Genomic DNA, 20,325 nt, shown 5'->3' with positions numbered 1-20,325 from the left:
CAGCCCCCACCCTATACCAATCCTGCAGAGATCAAAGGCAGAGCTCAACAATGTTGACGCCTTCACCTACCTGGGAAGCTGCCTCACCTCCTCCTGAAGTCTAGATCGAGAGGTCTCAAACAGACTTGTAAAAGCTGGAGAATCCTTTGGCAGGCTATGTACAAGCGTGTGGGGAGAACATGACATCCGGCTGAAGACCAAAATGGCAGTTTCCAGAGCAGTCATCCTGACTTCTCTGGTGTACAGCTGTGAAACATGGACCCCAGCCAGACCACAGACACATCAAGATGCTTGATCAGTTCCACCGGCAATGCCTTCGCAAATCATAGGCATTAATGTGGGCAAGACAGAGTTCCCATCACAGAAGTGCTACGAAGGGCCGAGAGCTCTGGCACAGAAACGCTCATCATGAATGCTCAAATTTGATGGGTTGGACACGTGGTCTGGATGGAAGACAACTGCCTTCCAAAATATGGTATTCTTTTCTGAGCTGGCAAATGGTACCAGAAAGCGGGGAGGCTCCACAAAGTGCTACAGAAACTGCGTGAAAGTGTCCTTGATGGCGTGCAATATCCCTGTGACTGGTTGGGAGGCCGAGGTCAGAGACTGCACCACCTGCTGCCTGGCAGTCTACAAAGGCACCAGCATATTCGAAGAACAACAGCTGAAGGACCTCGATCAAAAGTGCCAGGACCGCAAGGAGAGACGACCCGACCCTTCAATGGCTGTAACGTGCCCGACCTGCGAGTGCATCTGCACCTCCCAGTTCTGGCTTTGCTCTCATTAGAGATGTCATTGGCATTATCGTCGTTCCTGACAGACTTCTAAGCAGAAGATTCGTGGACCAACTAAAATGCCCTCCTTAATCTTGACGTCAGTTATTTTGACTTGAATTATAAATTGAAATAACAAATATAGGCAATTTCAAAAAAATGGTGCATGAAAGAGAAATTTCCTGGTGATTTTCATGATGCACCAAAAGTATTCAGGAAGCAAAATCTTTGTTGCCCAGAGTTAAGTAAATAAGCAATAAATATCAAGAACACGAGATGAAGAGTCCATAAGTTGTGGGAAAATTTCAATGATGGGGCAAGTGAAGTTGAGTGAAGTTATCCGCTTTTGTGCAAGCGCCCGATAGTTGCTGGGTAATAAGTGTACCTGAACCTGATAGTGTGAGTCCTGAGGCTCCTGTACCTTCTTCCTGATGGCAACAGCAAGAAGAGAGCATGAACTGAGTGGTGAGGTTCCTGATAATGGACGCTTCTTTCCTGCAACAATGCTCTGTGTAGATGTTCTCAGTGGTGGGAAGGGCTTTACCCATGATGGTCTGGACCGTATCCATTACTAATTGTAAGATTTTCCATTTGAGGACATTGGTGTTTTCATGCCAGGCTGTGATGCAACCAGTCAATATATTCTCCACTACACATCTATGTATGTTTGACTAAGTTTTAGATATTATGCTGAATCTTTGCAAACTCCTAAGGAAGTAGAGATGCTGCTGTGCTTTCTTTGTAATTTGCACTTACATGCTGGGTCCAGGACGGGTCTTCTGAAAAGATGACTCCAAGGAGTTTAAAGTTGCTGACTTCCTCCACCTCTGATCCTCCGATGAGGATTGTTGAGGAGATCAGAGTCAAATGTCAGAGAAGAAAGGTGTCCAGAGCTGTCAGAACCACTTCTGGCAGTCCCAGAGTCGATTCCTACAACCATCACAGAAGAGGTCACAAAACCTGAGATTGATTTGCAACCACAAGACTCACCTACCAAGTTAGGTGACTCCCCCCCCACCCCCGTCAAGAAAAACATTATCCCATAAGAGTAAGAAATCCCACAGTGATTAAGTCTTTGTCTGAAAGGCATGATCTAAAATTTACTATTCTGTGGCTAGTAGTTGTATTATATAGTATACTGTCTATACATATGTTAAGATGCATTCTATATTGAGTCGAAATTTATAGCTAAGCAGGAGGAGCATAATGTATTTAATATTTCAATTTTTCAGTACTATTTGAGTAATATTATAAATATATTGTATATTGTTTGATTAAGCATTCTTTATTTGTTTAAGTAATTCATGATGTGCTCCTGTGTTTTTCTTTTGTTAATTTCTGGAGTTACAAATGTAACAATCTGCTGCAGAAGGTCACCAGAAAACATGGGGCATTATCTTCTGCATTTTCCGTTTTACTAACTAGCTGTGTGGTTCCTTCTGGCAGCCTCCTCCATCTCTCCCTGAAATCCAAAACCCTTTCTATATTCAGAACTTCTGTCTGTGGACTGGAGCCCACTACAAATCCGCCCACATCCCTCCCCCCACTGGTCCCCAAACAGGTTTGGAACTACTTCCATTATCTGAATCCACCAAACAACCTCTTTATTCCAACTGAATTGCTCATAGATTTTGGTCTCCTTACCCAGGCTTCCTATACAGAAAGCATCCCTTGTCAATTGCCTTGGTGTTCATTTCCAGAGGATATTTGGGAAATTCATCTTACCGTGCTACCTACACATGTCAGCCCCATTAATCCAGTGCATGCATACAACTCACAACTATCAGACACAACATTTACAGTTGAAGTCAGAAGTTTACATATACCTTAGCCAAATACATTTAAACTCAGCTTTTCACAATTCCTGACATTTAACCCTAGAAAATATTCCCTGTCTTAGATGAGTTAGGATCAATACTTTATTTTAAGAATGTGAAATGTCAGAATGATAGTAGAGAGAATGACTTATTTCAGCTTTTATTTCTTTCGTCACTTTCCCGGTAGGTCAGAAGTTTACATACACTTTGTTAGTATTGCCTTTAAATTGTTTAACTTGGGTCAAACGTTTTGGGGTAGCCTTCCACAAGCTTCTCACAGTAAGTTGCTGGAATTTTGTTCCATTCCTCCAGACAGGACTGATGTAACTGAGTCAGGTTTGTATGCCTCCTTGCTCGCACTTGCTTTTTCAGTTCTGCCCACAAATTTTCTATCGGATTGAGGTCAGAAAATGACGTCAAGTCTGGTTCATCCTTGGGAGCAATTTCCAAACGCTAGAAGGTACCGCGTTCATCTGTACAAACAATAGTACGCAAGTATAAACACCATGGGACCACGCAGCCATCATACCACTCAGGAAAGAGACACATTCAGTCTCCTAGAAATGAATGTACTTTGGCGCGAAAAGTACAGATCAATCCCAGAACAACAGCAAAGGACCTTGTGAAGATGCTGGAGGAAAGAGGTAGACAAGTATCTATATCCATAGTAAAACGGTCCTATATTGACATAACCTGAAAGGCTGCTCAACAAGGAAGAAGCCACTGCTCCAAAACCGCCATAAAAAAGCCAGACTACAGTTTGCAAGTGCACATGGGACAAAGATCTTACTTTTCGGAGAAATGGCCTCTGGTCGGATGAAATAAAAATTGAACTGTTTGGCCATAATGACCATCTTTATGTTTGGAGGAAAACGGGTGAGGCTTGCAAGGCAAAGAACACTATCCCAGCATTATGTTGTGGGGGGTGCTTTGCTGCAGGAGGGACTGATGCACTTCACAAAATAGATGGCATTACAAGGAAGGAAAATTATGTGGATATATTGAAGCAACATCTCAAGACATCAGCCAGGAAGTTAAAGCTCGGTCGCAAATGGGTCTTCCAAATGGACAATGACCTCAAGCATACCTCCAAAGTTGTGGCAAAATTGCTTAAGGACAACAAAGTCAAGGTATTGGGGTGGCCATCACAAAGCCCTGACCTCAATCCGATAGAAAATTTGTGGGCAGAACTGAAAGAGCATGTGCAAGCAAGGAGGCCTACAAACCTGACTCAGTTACATCAGTTCTGTCTGGAGGAATGGAACAAAATTCCAGCAGCTTACTGTGAGAAGCTTGTGGAAGGCTACCCAAAACGTTTGACCCAAGTTAAACAATTTAAAAGCAATGCTACCAAATACTAACAAAGTGTATGTAAACTTCTGACCCACTGGGAGAGTGATGAAAGGAAAAAAAAGCTGAAATAAATCATTCTCTCACCTATTATTCTGACATTTCACATTCTTAACATAAAGTAGTGATCCTTACTGACCTAATACAGGGAATATTTTCTAGGATTAAATGTCAGGAATTGTGAAAAGCTGAGTTTAAATGTATTTAGCTAAGGTGTATGTAAACTTCTGACTTCAACTGTATCTCTAATGTACAACCCTGCCTGTTGTTGGAGTTCAGAAGAAATGATCTTATTAAATTATTTTATTGAAATAGATATGATTCTGAGGAGGTTTGAGATGGTGGATACTATGAGGCTGATTACTCTGGTTGTAGTACTAGAGTAGGGGTGCCCAACCTTTTTTAAGCTATGGAGGGGTCTCTGAAACCCAGATTGAGAACCCCTGTACTACAGCATCGTTTCAGAATAAGGAAGTCACCCATTTATGCTAGAGATGAGAATGAGTATCCTTTTTTGAGTAGATTATGAAACTCTGTTTATTTTCTATCATCAAATAGCTGCGGAGGCAATGTCATGGAATCTATTCAAGGGCAAGGTAAAAGTTGAGTTTATTGTCCTTGCACAAGTACATGTATGTACAATGTGCAATGAAGTATTTGCAGCAGCTTCATAGGGTTATAGCAACAGGGACACACGATTCACAAGAAGGATCAGAAATTATACTCCATTTTATAAGAAAGACTACAACTAGAACACAAAAAGTCCATTGTAATCCAAAGTAGTCAAGGTGATCAGAGCGATTCTATATTGAGGTAGTGATTAGGGTTGTGCAGGTTTGCTTAAGAAGCAAACGGTTGAAGGGAAATGGCCCTTCTTGAATCTGGTGGTATGGAACAACCCTCTTGCCCCATGGTAGCTGTAAGAAGATAGCCCAGGTGGTGGAGATGGGCATATAGAAGGATGAGGTGGATAGAATTTTAGAATATGAGAAAATCAAAGTCATGATGGAGCTGAGGTGAAGATCAGATTAACCATAGTTTTATTAAGTGATGAAGCAGGCATATGGCTTATGCTTACTCATTTTTCTTTTGCTCGTTTCATTCCTCTGCTAACATTATTTATCATCACAAGTAGATAAAAGTCCCTTGAAATTTGTTTAGAGAAGCACGAATCTGCATTAATACAGTGCGCATTTCCTCTGAGTCAGCTGCACTTCCCATAGCCCCATCTCCATCTCACTTTTTGATCAACTTTTTGATGTCTCCTATTATGAAACAGTGTACTCTGAACTTACTGAGCAATGCCTTAGTACATCTGTGAATAATAAATAAAAAATTTCCTAGAAGTGACATTTAAGTTCCCCCAGCTTTTCTCATTTCACATTTTTAATGATGCTTTTGAGCGCTGTAACGTAACATTTTCATCTATTCACAGTGAGAAATGCCACAACACATCTGCTAGCATTTTTCCAATATATGGCTACATTAAGTTATGTGGAGACTACAATTGGATGTGAAAACTACTCTGCGGGAACTATTGGATTATAACTGATGATTTCAGGATCTGTCATCTGAGGTATTAGGTTGCTAACTCATCTAACAAGCGCTCCACTTAAGTGCAAGAGTCCAAAGGTTGAATTCAAACTAGGGAATGGAGATCAGGAATTCAGTGATGGATGCCAAGTCTTGGAAGTTATAGAAGCACAGTTCCCAAAGGAGCTGGGTTGCAATCACAAATTTCCACAAGGTCATTATTCAACAGTCAGAATTCTGGCAATGAAGCATCAAGCATGCAGGAAAGGCATACTTAGGATCCAGTTCTGGAAATGACGCTGGCTCTTGTCTTGTGCAAGAGTCTGGTACGGTTTGCCTTTGGAGTGAGGGTGTTTATTTTTCCACCAATTGCATTTCATATGATCGAAGTACAGGTTCCAACTGCAACTAGAATTGCAAAAAGTGAAGTAGCATTCAAAGGCTCATTCCATGCTTCATTCTAAACTACTGATTATTCTGAGATCTGAAGTCCAATGCACAGAACAAAGTGAATTTTATTTCCTGACCTTTGATTGAATACTCTGGCAGATCCTTTAAAAGACTGTCCTCAACAACTGTAGTGCTTAGTCATGACTTGGCACCAATTAAGATTTACAAAAAGACTTGCAGCAGACCAGTCAATATCTTATTTCTGCTGGGAAATTCAGTAGTTTACAAGGCCAAGGCACTGTGTTGCATAAGCAAGAATTGTCCTAACTCTACGTCTGTACTCGCTGGAATTTAGAAGAACTGGGGGGAGGGGGGCAGATCTCAGTGAAACCTACCAAATAGCCTAGATATGTGGAGAGGATGTTTCTAATTGTGGAAGAGTCTAGGACCAGAGGGTACAGCCTCTGAATGGAAGGGTGTCAATTTAGAACAGAGATGAGGAGGAATTTTTTAGCCTGAGAGTGGTGAATCTGTGGAATTCGTTGCCACAGATAGCTGTGGAGGCCAAGTTATAGGGTATATTTAAAGTGGAGGTTGATAAGTTATTGATTAGTAAGAGAGTCAATGGTTACGGGGAGTTGGAGAACAGGGTTGAGAGGGGAAATAAATCAGCCATGCAGGATGGGCAGAATGGCCTAATTCTGTTCCTATGTCTTCTGGTCTCTGGGACTGAGATTGTGTGTGGAGAGAGGTCTCAGAACAGGGGTTGTGTTGACGAGCACAAAGGAAGATTGAGATAAGTAGCAAGCAGATTTGTCCTGACACAATATAGCTACTAGAGGATGGGACTGATGGTTAAGATTGGCTGTTGGGACCTGTATCACTGAATAAGAAGTATGTGTGGTAATTAGGTCAGTGGTCAATGGAGAGATGAATCAATAATCCAGGTCCGACATTGAAAGTAAAGAGATAGGATTGGTAGTAAAGGGGTCAGGGTCAAATGTTGTGGGGGATAGGATCAGTAGTAGAAAAAGAAACTGCTGGAGGAACTCAACATGTCTAACAGCAGCTGTGGAGAGAAGTGGATGTTCTGGGTTGAGACATTTCATCTGGACTAAAAGAGTAGACTGGAGATGGCCAGTATTAAGAGATGAAGGGGATGGGTAAGGTAAGATCTGGCAACTGATAGGTGGGTCCAGTTGAGCAGAATTGATATGCAGATGGTGTCAGGTGTGGGGTGTGGGGGAGGGTGGGAATAGAATCAGCAATCATGATTAGGATTTGTCATTTAGGCTAGAAGTTTAATTTGGGAGCTATTGCAATTCTTCATTCACTGAATCGTGAACAAAATAGCATCATATCTTACTTGGAAATTCATTGTTTTCAGCAGTTGAATGAGTTACATCGAGATTTAAATAGTTAGCAGGTAGTCCTGATTAAGTGCATAAAGAAAAGATACAAATAGTTGAAAGATATTAGCAGTCACTGGAAGAAATAACTGCTTATAGATTGCACTGTTCTTTCTCCAATCTAAAAATATAAGGATTACGTAGCCTCAATTATTTTGCAATTGGAAGATTTGACAAATGGATCTGTATGTCTCAAAAATATGCACAACATCCAACTTCCAATTGATCCTCAATTTCAAAATCAATACGGCTTAATATTTCAGCAGCAATCATGTGTTTGAAAATCAATTGTGCAAGTGTAGATGAATTTCTCCTGCAAGTACAGCACAAGGGATAGGTCCTCTAATGAGACTTCTAGAGACTTGCAAATACACCGTGATGGAGACATGAAACAAACATTGTGTAGTGAGGTCTCCCGCGAAGAATATGCATTACTTCATCAAATATTAGATAGAAACCTCTTTGTGCATCTGTATTCCAGATTATGGATGCAAATTGTGCAGTTTTTATTCCCCAAACTGATTTAAAGTTTCAATTGTACAACAAAATGTGAAAATGCCAGATTTGTCCGCATGGTCAGAAAAAGGAAAATGGGTGAAAGTAGAAACGAGGGAGAATCTGCAGATGTTGGAAATCCAAGCAACACATGAAAAATGCTGGAGGAACTCAGCAGGCCAGGCAGCATCTATGGAAAAAAATACAGTCGACATTTCGGGCCGAGATCCTTCGGCAGGACTGGAAGGGTCTTTTTGAAAAGGTCATAAATATTGTGGTTCAATTTTTAGAAATCTTACATTTTATGTACACTTTGAATTGAGTTTCTGAAGCAGGTATGTGAATTGCATATAATCACAAATGCATGCTGTAAGCTACACACTCAGTAGCCACTTTATTAGCTTACCTGCACACCTGTTTGTTAATGCAAATATCACATCAGCCAATCATGTGGCTGCAACTCAATACATAAAGCATGCAGACCTGGCTTAGAGGTTCAATTGTTGTTCAGATCAAACATTAGAATGGGAAAGAACTGTGATATAAGTGGCTTTCACCGTGGAATGTTTGTTGGTTTGAGTATCTCAGAAACTGCTGATATCTTGGAATTTTTATGCACAAGTCTCTTGAGTTTACAGAGGATGGGGTGAAAAACAAACAACATCTGAAATGCTGCATTTGTATGGTTGAAAATGCCTTGTTAATGAGAGAGGTCAGAGGAGAATGACTAAGCTGGTACAAACTGAGAGTAACTCAAGTAACTACATGTTGGAAGTGGGTAGGCTACAACATTAGTGGCTACAGTCAATAGCCACTTCATTAGGTACAGGAAGTACCTAATATTAGGTTCATAATAAAGTGGCAACATTAGAACAGAGATCTTCTAAATTTGCAGATGAACATGTTTAATATTAACGTGCTTGCATAAAGTCACAATTTGCACATTTTAGCATTAGGATTTACTAAAATAAATTCTCTGCAGTAAATATATCAGGGACAAGAGGGAAGCCAGGGAAAGAGTGGGAACCCCTGAGGATCCATTGGAGCAGAATTAGGCTATTCAGCCTGTCAGATGTACTCCACCATTCCATCATGGCTGATTTATTATCCTGCTCAATCCCATTCTCCTGCTTTCTCCCTGTAATCTTTGACACTCCGACTAATCAATAGTCTATCGACCTCCACGTCAAATGTACCTAACAACTAGGCCTCCACAGCTGTCTGTGGCAATGAATTCCACAGATTTGGTACTCACGGGCTAAAAAAATTCCTCCTCATCTCTGTTCTAAATGGATGTCCTTCTATTCTGAGGCTGCCCTCACTATCAGAAACATCACTTTACATCCCTTCTCATTCTTTGAAACTCCAGAGAACATAGGCCAAGAACCATCAAACGCTTCTCTTTCATTAACCTTTTTTCATTCCCATGGAATCATTCTCCTGAATATTCTCTGGGCTCTCTCCAAAGCCAGTATATTTTATGTTGGATAAAGGGCCCAAAACTGCTCACAGTACTCCAAGTGCAGTCTGACCAATGCTTATAAAGCCTCAGAATTACACCTTTGCTTTTAAATACTAATCCCCTTGAAGTGAAAGATAAGCAACACACATCAAAGTTGCTGGTGAACGCAGCAGGCCAGACAGCATCTGTAGGAATAGGTACAGTTGACGTTTCAGGCCGAGACCCTTCGTCAGGACTAACTGAAGGAAGAGTTAGTAAGAGATCTAAATCTCTAAATCTCTTACTAACTCTTCCTTCAGTTAGTCCTGACGAAGGGTCTCGGCCTGAAACGTCGACTGTACCTCTTCCTAGAGATGCTGCCCAGCCTGCCGCGTTCACCAGCAACTTTGATGTGTGTTGCTTGAATTTCCAGCATCTGCAGAGTTCCTGTTGTTTGAAGTGAAAGATAACATTGCATTTGATCTCCTTATCACAGACTCAACCAGCAAGTTAACCTTTAGGGAATCCTGCACAAGGACTCAAGTGCCTTTACAGCTTTGATTTTTGAATTTTCTTCTCATTTAGAAAATAGTCTATGTTTTTATTCCTTCTACCAAAGTGCATAACCACACATTTCCCTTCACTATTTAGATCTGACAATCTGCCCATCTGCCAGAGACTTCCAATCTGTCCAGGTCCTTCTGCAGACACCTTGCTTCCTCAACACTACCTGCCCCTCCACCCATCTGCATATCACCACAAATTTGGCCACAAAACTATCAATTCCGTCATCCAAATCTTTGACACAGAACAAGAAAATAAGTTGTCCCATCACTAAGCCCTCCACTAGTAATAACATGGGTTCTTAAGCAGCCTCATGTGTGGCACCTTCTCAAAGGCCTGAAAATCCAAGGACACAATATCCACTGAGACTCTTTTGTTCTATCCTGCCTGTTATTTCCTCAAAGAATTCCAAAAGATTTTTCAGGCATGTTTTCTCCTTAAGGAAACCATGCTGACTTTGGCCTATTTTATCATGTGCCTCTAAGTACCCTGAAATCTCATCTTTAATAATGAACTCCAACATCTTCCCAAGCACTGAAGTCAGGCCAAATGGCTTATTATTTCCTATTACCTACACCAGGGAGAAGTATATGGAAGATAATGAATTCAGAGAAGGGTAATCTGGAGCAGGTCATTATTAAGAGGGAATAGGAGTTATCCACCATGCGTGGTTAAATTCCCAGGGCCAGATGAAATGTATTCCAGGTTGGTCTGGGAAGCATGGAAGAGGCATCTGGGCCAGTACATAGATGTTAGCTCCTTCTTTGCCACAGGTGAGGAAGAATGAAGGATATAAAATGTTGTTTCTTTATTTAAAAAGGGTTGCAAGGATAAGCCAGGTAACTGCAGGTTTGTGACCCTTCTATCAGAGGTATGAAAATTAGAAATAGAACTTCGAACAATGCAGCACAGGAAAAGGCCCTTTGCCTAGAATGTCTGTACTAAACATCAGGCTAAATCAAGCTAAATCTTTTCTAAAGAAAATTTCAAGTACACTGTAATACAGTTTGCATACATTTTGATAGATAGCTTTCTGCAAGGGAATTTCTACCTCATGAATTTCATTGGGTTTATCCAAGCGAAAACAAAGGAGATTGATGAAGCAGGGCAGTAGACATTGTTTATGTGGACTGTACAAAGGCATTTGACAAGGTCCTTCATGGTAAACTGGTCCAGAAATTGTCTATGGGGTCATAGAAAACTACAGCACAGAAACAGGCCCTTTGGCCCATCTAGTCTATGCCAAACCAGTTAAAATGCTTAGTCCCATCAACCTTCACCTGGACCATAGCCCTCCATACCTCCCCAATCCATCTACCTATCCAATCTTCTCTTAAATGTTGAAATCAAAATCACATCCACCGCTTGTGCTGGTAGCTTGTTTGACACTCTCACCATCCTCTGAATGAAGACATTTCACCTTAAGCGTTTCACCTTTCCACCTTAACCCATGACCTCTAGTTGTAGTCTCACCCAACCCCAGTGGAGAGCTCACTAAATGGATCCTAAATTGGCTTTTTGACAGAAGTAAGTATTGCTGGCAGGATGTTTTACTGATTGGAAGTCTGTGACTATTGGTGTACCAGAAGGATCGGTACTAGGACCAATCCGCCTGGTACACCAGATCGGTGATTGTTGTTCTGTTACACCAGATCAGTGTTTGTTGTTCTGGTACACTGCATCAGTGTTTGTTCTGGTACACCACATCGATGTTTGTTGTTCTGGTACACCAGACTGGTGTTTGTTGTTCTGTTACACCAGATCAGTGTTTGTTGTTCTGGTACACCAGACTGGTGTTTGTTGTTCTGTTACACCAGATCAGTGTTTGTTGTTCTGTTACACCAGACTGGTGTTTGTTGTTCTGTTACACCAGATCAGTGTTTGTTGTTCTGGTGCACCAGATCGGTGTTTGTTGTTCTGTTACACCAGATTGGTGTTTGTAGTTCTGGTACACTAGATCAGCGGTGTTGTTTATGATTTATGTTAACGACTTGTATGTGAATGTAAGAGATAATATTATTAAGTTTGTGTGTAAGATGAAAGTTGGTTCTGTTGTGGGTAATGAGGAAGGTTTTCTAAATTTACAACAGGTGATAGGTGACATGGACATTTGGGGTAGCGTTGACCAATGGAATTTAATCTCAATGTGTGTGAGTTGATGCATTAGGAGATATACAGTAAATGGTAGGCACTGAGGAGTGCTTATGATCAGAGGCTTGGGCTTCACGTCCATAAATCCCTGAAGGTTTCAACACAGTCAGGATAGTAAAGAATGCATAATGCAGACTTATATCGATAGGTCAAAGTATTGAATATAAATGCTGGGAGGTTATGCTGCAAACTTACATTGGTTAGACTACAATTGGAATATTGCTTTTGTTTCTGGTTGCCACACTATAAGAAGGATGTGGTTGCAGTGGAGAGAGTGCAGAAGAGATTCATCAGAATGTTGACTGGATTAGAGAACTTCAGCTACAGGGAGTGATTGGATAGGCCGGGTTTGTTTTCACTGGAGTGAAGGAGACTGAGAGGTAACCTAATTGAGTTATATAGAGTTATAAACACCATAAATAGACTGATAGTCCTGATGCAGTGTTTCAAATGGAAACATTAATGTTTCCTTTGCCTCCCGCAGATACAACTCAACCCAATGATTTCCTTCAGCAGGTTGTCTGAACTCCAGATTCCAGCATCTGAAGTCAGTTGTGTTTCTCCATATTGAATATTGGGTGGCAGATAGCGTAGTAGTTAGCGAAACGCTTTATAGTGCCAGTGATTGGGGGTTCAACTCCTGCTGCTATATTCTCCCTAAGACTACATGGGTTTCTTCCAGATGCTCTGATTTCCTTTGATATGCCAAAGACGTACGGGTCAGTAAGTTGTGGACATGCTATGTTGGCACTGGATGTAGGGTGACACTTGTGGCTGTCTCAGCATAACCTCAGACTGTGACACAAACAATGCTGTTCACTGTATGTTTTGATGTTTTGATATACATGTGATAAATAAAATTATTTATATAACTTTAATCATTATAATCTTTCTTCTCATGGTAGATTTCAAAGTTCAAAGTAAATGTATTATTAAAATACAGTACGTAATGTATTATTAAAGTACATATATGTCACCATACACAACCCTGACAGCCATTTCCTTGTGGGCATTCACAGTAAATACAAAGAAACAAAAAAAACAAACAAAATAATAATAATAAATAAATAAGCAATAACTATTGAGAACATGAGGTGAACAGCCCTTGAAAGTCACTTCATAGGTTGTGGGAACAGTTCATTTTTGGGGTGAGTGAATTTGAGTGAACTTATCCCCTCTGGTTCGAGAGTCTGATGGTTGGGGTATAATAACACTTCCTGAACATGATGATGTGGGTTGTGAGGCTCTCGTACCTCCTTCCTGATGCAGCAGTGGAAGATGGTGGGTGTCCTTGATGGCTGATGCTGCTTTCACGCAGATGTGCTCAATGGTGGGAAGGGGTTTACCCGTGATGGACTGGGCTGCATCCAATATTTTTTGTAAGCTTTTCTGTTCAAGGGCATTGGTGTTTCCATACCAGGCTGTGATGCAACCAGTCAATATACTCTCTACTGCACATCTATAGAAGTTAGTCAAAGTGTTAGATGACATGCCAAATCTTCGTAAACTCCTATAGAAGGTAGAGGCTCTGTCGTGCTTTCTTTATAGTGCCCCTTATGTAGGTGCTGGATCCAGGACAGTTTCTCTGAAATGATAATACCAAAGAATTTAATGTTTCCGACCCTCTCTATGTACTAACATAGAGGTATCAGACCGCAAACTGTCATTGTTTTAAGGTAAGAGAAAAGAATTTTAAGGTGGATATGAAGAAAAATAATTTTACACAGAGAGTAGTTGATATCTGGAACTCTCTGCCAGAGGAGGTGGTGGAGTCAAATACAATCATTAATTATAAGGTACTGTCTATTTAGGCAGCACTGAAATGGTCAAGTCGTAGAAAGGTACAGATCTAATGATGGTTAATGGGATACGTGGAGATGCATAAAAAGAGTCTGCATGGATATGATGCGCTGAGGGGTCTTTGTATATGCTGCACAACTCTGAATGGATGAATGCCCAATCAATCAGGAAAAAAAGTGAAGTAATTGGACTCAGTCACCTATTAGGCTATTTTATAAACGGAAGATGCTTTTGTTTGATATTATAGTGCTCTGGGGGTGGGGCGGTGGGGTGAGGTGAGGAGGGCAGGATTGGTAGGCATGGTTGACAGCCTACCCCAGCATTCCTTGTGGCCAGTACTATTTATTGTTCTTGTTTTAAAATGCTTTCATGGGATTATGGAGGGATGTTCAAGTTCATTTATTGTTACATTTTATCTTGGGTTATACAGTTATTCAGTCACATTTATACAGTTATACAGTCAGCTTCCTTCAGTTAGTCCTGACGAAGGGTCTCGGCCTGAAACGTCGACTGCACCTCTTCCTACAGATGCTGCCTGGCCTGCTGCGTTCACCAGCAACTTTGATGTGTGTTGCTTGAATTTCCAGCATCTGCAGAATTCCTGTTGTTTAGTTATTCATGCGTGTTTGTGGGTTACCCTGACTGTAAGTGGGGTGTGTAATAATCACCTCCCTCGTCTGTATGTGACTGAGTGGGTTCTCTCCCTGGGTCTGTTTTTGTGCATGTCGCAGGCGGTGGAGGGACCCAAGTGAAAACCTCCCTGTACATGGACAACGTCACCGTCTTCTGCTCTGATCCGAGGTCAGTTCGCAGGTTGATTGGCGTCTGCGAACAGTTCGAGCTAGCGTCGGGGGCCAGAGTCAACCGCACGAAGAGCGAAGCCATGTTCTTCGGCAACTGGCCTGACCTATCCAGCGTCCCCTTCACCATCAGGTCTGACCATGTAAGGGTGTTGGGGATCTGGTCTGGAGGGGCTGAGGCATGCAGCAAGAACTGGCAGGAGCGGACTGCCAAGGTGAAACAGAAACTGGGACTGTGGGGAGGGCGCTCCCTGTCGATAACGGGCAAGCACCTGGTCATCAAGTGTGAGGTGCTCTCAGGGCTGCTGTACTTGGTGCAGGTGTGGCCCATCCCCCGCTCCTACAGCTCGGAAATCACCCGAGCTGTCTTCAGATTCATCTGGAGATCCAAGATGGAGTGGGTGAGATGGACTGTCGTGCACAAGTCCCTGGACAACGGGGGCAAGAACGTCCCCAATGTCGCCCTCACCCTGATGGCCAGCTTCGTATGTGGCTGCATCAGGTTGTGTGTAGAACCCAGGTATGTGGGCACCACGTACCACTATGTGCCCAGGTTCTACCTGTCACCCTGGCTACGAAGGATGGGTCTGGCCCCACTCCTGCGCAACGCCCCCATCAGCTGGTCGTTGCCGGCATACCTGTCCTACGTAGCAAAGTTCTTCCAGGAGAATGCCTTTGACCACAGGGCCATCAAGCAGTGGACGGCACGTAATGTCCTGCAGGCACTGCAGGGGAAGGATGTGATGGACACAGTGGGGTGGTTCCCTGAGCAGACCGTCCAGTTCATCTGGCAAAATGCCTCATCGCCAGATCTCACCAACAGGCACCAAGACCTCGCCTGGCTGGCGGTGAGAGGGGCCCTCCCAGTCAGAGCCCTCCTGTTCGCCCAGAACGTCGTCTCCGCACCCTACTGCCCACGGGAAGACTGCAGTGAGGAGGAGTTTGTGACCCACCTCTTTGCACACTGTGAGTTCGCAGAGAGGATGTGGAGGAGGATGGACGAGCTAGTGTCACGTTTCATCCCCAGCAGCTGCGTAACAGAAGACTCTTTGATCTACGGGCTTTTCCCGGGGACGCACACGGAGACCAACATCCGGTGCTGCTGGCAGATCATCAACTCGGTGAAAGACGCTCTTTGGTTGGCCCGAAACTTGATGATCTACCAACTCATGGAGATGTCCATGGGAGAATGCTGCCGACTGGCACATTCTCGGCTGCAGGAGTACGTGCTGAGGGATGCGCTGAAACTTGCAGCCACCGCAAGGGCCCGGTGGGGAAGGACCACAGTATAGGTTTCTCCACCCGTAGGAGTGGGAGGGGTCGGGGGGCGGGGAGTGTACCCCTCAACAATGATATGGTAAGCTGAACTACTGGAGTGCCACGTGGGTGGCTATAAATACGGATATGTACTGACTATAATGGAAACGTATGTAAAGGATGGAAAGTTATTGAATGGTTTATTGTATATATTTATTTTTGAATAAAGTATATTTTGAAATAAAAAAAATAAAGATAAAGACGTCAGTTGAGATAAATGAGCTTTTCTTGTCTGTCGTCATGGACAGAGTGCTCGCCACTTTGTGTCAGGAGTGGGATTAGAAATTGACGGCAAGATTGACGAGCTACAATGTTGGATGGGGCATTGAATCCTGGTGAATAGGTCGAGGGACGGAGCAGTACAGCTCCCCCACAACCCTGGGCTGGGCTCCCGAAGATGGGACGCTGACCCAGAAGGAGAACCTGGGAACTGCGCCTTCCCAGGAAACCCCAACAGGGCGAGCATACCCAGACTCCCCAACACGGCGGAGACGGCGGAGCGCATCGCCCACCTCTCTCGTGGCCCGCACTGGGGAACCAAGATACCGCAGCCATGGGAGGATGGGCAACATGGCAGACGCTGCTGATGCTGCTGGAGCGCGAGGAAGACCAACGGGCCTCAGAAATTCATGCTACAAGATCCACGCTGAAGCTTCCCCAGACGTAATGGCTCCAACTGGCTGGAGCCTTACCCGGCGCAAGTCAAACGCAGCATGGCACAACGGGTGGAGCCCTGCTGAGATGGCGGTGCACCTTGCCCTGGCGCTGGAGGAGGATGTCTCTCGCGTGTCCTCCTTGACTTAATGCCGGTGGAGCAGCATGACTACAGGGCCCTTGTAGTGGCACTAGAGCAGCATTCGAATGGAGGCCTTTGGAGGAAGCAGTGAGGGAAGAACTAGGTTGCAGATGGGGCCGTGTGGGAGAAAGCCTGGGGAAGTTCGCAGCAGATCTCCGCCATTGTGCTCGGCATGACTGCCCCCAGTTCCTTCCTGTGGCCCAGGAAGAACTTGCTCTCCACACCTTTGAGAAGGCACTGACACCGGATTGCCTTCAGCAGCACGTTCGTCGGATGCTGCCATCATCGCTGGCCAGGGCGCTGACAGAGGCAAAGAGGGCAGAAGCAATTTTAAACCCCCCACGGTTGTTTCCTCATTGTCCCGTATGCTGCGAACCCAGGCTTGCGTCAGCGAGGCAGAGGAGGAAACTGATGGGGAGGAGCCTGTGAGATAGACCTGACCAGTGCCACGCTGGCCCAGTCATGTGCCATGGACTGATCTCTGCTGCTGGTGTGGCAAGGCGGGCCATGTGGCCCAGGACTACCCCGCACCAACACAACACACTACAACCCAGCGCAGCCATCAAGAAATGCCGAGCGGCTGGTGCTGCCCGAGACCTCCAGCAGAATCCTTTCACTGTCGACCCTCTAGGTGGGCTGTTTGGGTGAAGAGCAAGGCTTAAACATGCACTGCGTGGTGGAGGGCATCAGATGCCGTGCGATGGTGGATATGGGGTCAACCATCACCATCATCTGCCCTCATGTCCTCCGGAACATTGCCCAGCCGTCCCTACTTGGGTGGACAACGACGGCAGTCCAGCTGGCTACGGTCACCGGCTATTCTGCGGTGATGAGAGTGAAGAGGGGAAAAAAAACAGTGGTGCATGAGGTGTGACTAGCCCACGTCCGGGAGTCCTGCATCATTGGCCTGGACCTGCTGTCCCACTGTGGGGCGTATGCGGATGTGCTGTGGGCAACACTCTACCTTGGCACTGAAGGCAGCAGTGCAGCTCCAGAAAGTGGACTCACTGGACTCAGCAACAACCACCACTGGTCTCTCAGCAGCCCAACACAGCACAGAGGAGCCCGGTGCAAATGGCGGTGAGGTAGACCTCCCCACCATTGACCAGCAGCTGCACAGCAAGCAGGTAACTGATCCCGGGTGAGGGGATGGCTGAGTATGCAGAGTTTTCTGTCCCGGATCCAGAGACCAAAGCCTGCACTCTCAGTGGGGCACGCTGGAGGCAAGCCAGTGAAGGTGAAGGAAGGTAGTGACACTCTAGATCCCCTGCCCCTTTCCACACCAAATAGTGCCTCCCACGGGGGCGGGGGGGGGTGTGCTACAGACATTCCACAGTGGTGGCATCAACCACTACCTGAACTTTTGCACTTTGTTGTTGACTCTGGGGTTGCCGGGGATGGCTAACCCCTCAGATGGGGGCAATGTAGAACTCCGGAGGGGGACGTGGTCAACAGCCCATCCTAGCGTTCCCAGTGGCCAACGCTATATATTGTTCTTGTTTTAAAATGCTTTTGTGGGATTATGGTAGGATGTCGAAGTTCATTTATTTTTACATTTCAGCTTGGGTTATACAGTTATTCATGTGTGTTTGTGGGTCACCCTGATTGTAACCAGGGTGTGTAATAATCACCTCCGTTGTCTATATGTGACTGAGTGGGTTCTCTCTTCGGGTCATAGCGCCGAGACTGTTTTTGTGGTTGTGGCAATAAAGACGTCAGTTGAGATAAATGAGCTTTTCTCATCTGTCATCATGGACTGAATGCTTGCCACAATATAGAAAACTAAACTAAAGGACATACGTATGGTTATGAACAAATACATATGGGGCAGAAGGGGAAACTCCCTTAGTGAGAGATTTGTTAGAAAGTGGGACTTGCTAGTTCAGCTCCTTGCTCTTTACCTCAGTATCAAGTAAGAATAGGCAGGATGCGTATTTGACAAAGAAAGTAATAGCAGAACACATTAACAGAGTGAAAGGAGACTGAAGCACTGGCTTAGACCAATAAGACCCAATATCCATTTCTGTCTGGTAAATTCTTTGTAATTAACTCTTCTATGTAACACACATTTTCAGACCAACCGTGAAATGTGTGAGTGAGACATTGATTGAAGGTGCAGAGAGCTGCACTCTCCTGGGAGGGAAATAGCAATCATTTTGACAGTTTGAGGGACTGGAAAAAATCTATCAGCCATGGCTGTACTTTGGACAGAACAAACAAATGGCTCAGCGGGTGCGAAAAAGTTAATTCCAACACCAACAAATTATCATGCTCTTGGTTATCTAACACCGATATATATATATAACTGTGACTGTCAAAAAACTCATCTGGTTTCCAATGGTCATGCTGCCAATTATCACATCATGATTTGCTTCTGAAATTCCACAGTTTAATCCTCAATTTAAGACTGAAAATATGTTTCTTCAGCTTTTTTTCATATTTAATCTTGATATTAGGTGATCATATTGAAAATGTTAAAAGAAAAGCACTTTATATGGTACTTCACATCTCAAATCACTGTGCAGCCAATGAATTAATTTTGAAAGGTCATGGCTATTATAATGACCAGGTAATTTTGTCTTAAGTGATGCTGACCCAGTGATAAATAGTGTCCCAGAAAGCAGGGATAATTCTTTGACCTACACACACTAATTACTGGAGGAATTCAGCATGTCAGGCAACTCTAAGGAGGGGAATAAGCAGTCTAATTTTTGGGCTGAGACCGAAACATCAACTGCTTATTTCCCTCCTTAAATACTGCTTTACCTGCTGAGTTCCTCCAGCATTTTGTGTGTGTTGCTCAAGATTTCCAGCATCTGCAGAATCTCTTGTGTTTATAATCCTTTGCCTATTTCTTGAAGTTACACTGTGAGACATTAATGCCCAAAGGCTGCTTTAGTTTGTTATCTTACCTGAAAGGTAAAAGTTTTGGACACAATTTTGTCTGAGCACTCACAAAATCTGTCTGTCCTCTGGCACCCTTCGAAAGGAATCAACAATTATTTCTGAAATTAGATAGCGTATATTGACACACAAGGATACATGCAACAATTTAAATGTGATAGTTTCTGGTGGGTACTTGAAATACATGTATGTGTTATATACTCTACGTAACTGTATAAGTATCATTGTAAGCCCCAACATTTTACATATGCAGAAGACTAAGATTAGCAAAGGCACAATCTGAATACCAACTGATGTTCCTTCATGCACAAGCATCATTAATCATCAGAGAGTGCAAATCAGAAAATAAATGCTTATTTAATTTTTGCCTTTCCATGTCTGTGCAACTGTCTGATTGAAGAGAATCCATCAATACTACAGATGGAAAGAGATAATTTAGTTCAGACCAAAGGTTGAACTTGGGACCTCCTAATCTTTATTACTCACTATCACAGTACATGGCCCATTTACTGACTGAATCATCAAGGGACCCCATACAGCATTCATTTAGTAATGGTGAGAATGTGTAGAGTCCTCATTAATTCTTCCTTCACTGCTATAACCCTGCATTTACAGACATGTGGAAGCTTTAAAAAGATACTTAGGCAAGCTTTCAACTGGAATTTGTTTAACATATTCAGGATGGTAGTTGTGTTCTCACAGCTAGTCATGTATTAATAATTACTTTATGGAAAATAAATAACGTTATTAATCACATATAACATCAGCAACGAGAATATTGCAGA

The sequence above is a fragment of the Mobula birostris genome, chromosome 6 (genome assembly GCF_030028105.1).
Source record: "Mobula birostris isolate sMobBir1 chromosome 6, sMobBir1.hap1, whole genome shotgun sequence".
Lineage (NCBI taxonomy): Eukaryota > Metazoa > Chordata > Chondrichthyes > Myliobatiformes > Myliobatidae > Mobula > Mobula birostris.
The sequence above is the reverse complement of the archived record's forward strand: the minus strand, read 5'-3'. Positions refer to the sequence as shown.